The sequence below is a fragment of the Schistocerca cancellata genome, chromosome 1 (assembly GCF_023864275.1).
Source record: "Schistocerca cancellata isolate TAMUIC-IGC-003103 chromosome 1, iqSchCanc2.1, whole genome shotgun sequence".
Classification (NCBI taxonomy): Eukaryota; Metazoa; Arthropoda; class Insecta; order Orthoptera; family Acrididae; genus Schistocerca; species Schistocerca cancellata.
Window position 1 is genome coordinate 109,031,089 of NC_064626.1, and position 3,041 is coordinate 109,034,129.

Genomic DNA, 3,041 nt, shown 5'->3' on the forward strand with positions numbered 1-3,041 from the left:
TTGACTGCCAGCGGCTTTCCTACACCATATCAGACACGGTAATGTGTTACGTTTTTAGTGTTTCCATATTTCTATCTAGCACTCCGTCTTTAGGCCACAAGTGGCCCACCGGGACCATCGGACCGCCGTGTCATCCTCAACTGAGGATGCGGATAGGAGGGGCGTGTTGTCAGCACACCGCTCTCCCGGTCGTTATGATGGTTTTCTTTGACCGGAGCCGCTACTATTCGGTCGAGTAGCTCCTCAATTGGCATCACGAGGCTGAGTGCACCCCGAAAAATGGCAACAACGCATGGCGGCCGGATGGTCACCCATCCAAGTGCCGGCCACGCCCGACAGTGCTTAACTTCGGTGATCTGACGGGAACCGGTGTAGCCACTGCGGCAAGGCCGTTGCCATATTTCTATCTAACCTCTGTATATCACATACTGGTCGTCCCTCCTACGAGTTCAAATGGTTCAAATGGCTCTAAGCACTATGGGACATAACATCTGAGGTCATCAGTGCCCTAGACTACTTAAGCCTAACTAACCTAAGGACATCATCCATTCTTCGGGGACCTCGAAATCGGCAAAATTGTTACGTAATTATGTTTAATAAAGTGGCTTGCGGTCTCGCTGTGTAAGTGCACGTCCCGTTATATTTGCTGCTGATGGTAATGTAACATTATAGATGTATTCCGTGTTGATATCGTAGATTAAGTGTGACATTTTTTCATGCGGTAGATTGTGCAGTTCAGAATAATTCAGGTATAATCTTTCATTATGATGCAAACACAGAATGGTAGATCCATCTGGAGGTAAACTTGAGCGTTGTTAATTATGTTCTAATAAAATTGCTGAGAACAGGAAAAGTCTTACCAATCAACCATATTGCTCTATGCTGCCTTTTGGTCCCGGAAGAATGCCTTTCTGTTTTCATGAAATATCGTGTGTTGTGCGAATAAAGTCGCCATATTGAGCCAGAGAAATGACAAGTCTTTCCAGTCATTTTTAATTATTTACTTTATTATCTGAAAGAGAAAACTGGACATAATGTGTTAGTATAGAGAAGGAAATATCTCACAGAATATCGTAGCTTTATTTAGTATCATAACATGCCAACCAGGTTTTTAAATTGTAAGACATTTCCAGGGGCAGATGTGGACTCTGACCACAATCTATTGGTTATGACCTGTAGATTAAAACTGAAGAAACTGCAAAAAGGAGGGAATTTAAGGAGATGGGACCTGGATAAACTGAAAGAACCAGAGGTTGTACAGAGTTTCAGGGAGAGCATAAGGGAACAATTGACAGGAATGGGGGAAAGAAATACAGTAGAAGATGAATGGGTAGCTTTGAGGGATGAAGTAGTGAAGGCAGCAGAGGATCAAGTAGGTAAAAAGACGAGGGCTAGTAGATATCCTTGGGTAACAGAAGAAATATTGAATTTAATTGAAGAAAGGAGAAAATATAAAAATGCAGTAAATGAAGCGGGCAAAAATGAATACAAACGTCTCAAAAATGAGATCGACAGTAAGTGTAAATGGCTAAGCAGGGATGGTTAGAGGACAAATGTAAGGATGTAGAGGCTTATCTCACTAGGGGTAAGATAGATACTGCCTACAGGAAAATTAAAGAGACCTTTGGAGATAAGAGAACCACTTGTATGAACATCAAGAGCTCAGATGGAAACCTAGTTCTAAGCAAAGAAGGGAAAGCAGAAAGGTGGAAGGAGTATATAGAGGGTCTATACAAGGGCGATGTACTTGAGGACAATATTATGGAAATGGAAGAGGATGTAGATGAAGATGAAATGGGAGATAGCATACTGCGTGAAGAGTTTGACAGAGCACTGAAAGACCTGAGTCGAAACAAGGCCCACCGGAGCAGACAACATTCCGTTGGAACTACTGACGGCCTTGGGAGAGCCAGTCCTGACAAAACTCTACCATCTGGTGATCAAGATGTATGAAACAGGCAAAATACCCTCAGACTTAAAGAAGAATATAATAATGCCAATCCCAAAGAAAACAGGTGTTGACAGATGTGAGAATTACCGAACAATCAGTTTAATAAGCCACAGCTGCAAAATACTAACACGAATTCTTTACAGACGAATGGAAAAACTAGTAGAAGCCGACCTCGGGGAAGATCAGTTTGGATTGCGTAGAAATACTGGAACACGTGAGGCAATACTGACCTTACGACTTATCTTAGAAGAAAGATTAAGGAAAGGCAAACCTACGTTTCTAGCATTTGTAGATTTAGAGAAAGCTTTTGACAATGTTGATTGGAATACTCTCTTTCAAATTCTAAAGGTGGCAGGGGTAAAATACAGGGAGCGAAAGGCTGTTTACAATTTGTACAGAATCAGATGGCAGTTATAAGAGTCGAGGGACATGAAAGGGAAGCAGTGGTTGGGAAGGCAGTAAGACAGGGTTGTAGCCTCTCCCCGATGTTATTCAATCTGTATATTGAGCAAGCAGTAAAGGAAACAAAAGAAAAATTCGGAGTAGGTATTAAAATCCATGGAGAAGAAATAAAAACGTTGAGGTTCGCCGATGACATTGTAATTCTGTCAGAGACAGCAAAGGACTTGGAAGAGCAGTTGAACGGAATGGATGGTGTCTTGAAGGGAGGATATAAGATGAACATCAACAAAAGCAAAATGAGGATAATGGAATGTAGTCGAATTAAGTCGGGTGATGTTGAGGGTATTAGATTAGGAAATGAGACACTTAAAGTAGTAAAGGAGTTTTGCTATTTGGGGAGCAAAATAAATGATGATGGTCGAAGTAGAGAGGATATAAAATGTAGACTGGAAATGGCAAGGAAAGCGCTTCTGATGAAGAGAAATTTGTTAACATCGAGTATAGATTTAAGTGTCAGGAAGTCATTTCTGAAAGTATTTGTATGGAGTGTAGCCATGTATGGAAGTGAAACATGGACGGTAAATAGTTTAGACAAGAAGAGAATAGAAGCTTTCGTAATGTGGTGCTACAGAAGAATGCTGAAGATTAGATGGGTAGATCACATAAGTAATGAGGAAGTATTGAATAG

At 41.2% G+C, this 3,041-nt stretch overlaps 1 pseudogene; it reads right to left on the bottom strand.

Annotated features, from left to right (window-relative positions):
• Window positions 1-280: 280 nt before the first annotated feature.
• On the bottom strand, window positions 281-397 carry LOC126095317 (5S ribosomal RNA; annotated as a pseudogene).
• Between the last annotated feature and the right edge of the window lie 2,644 nt (window positions 398-3,041).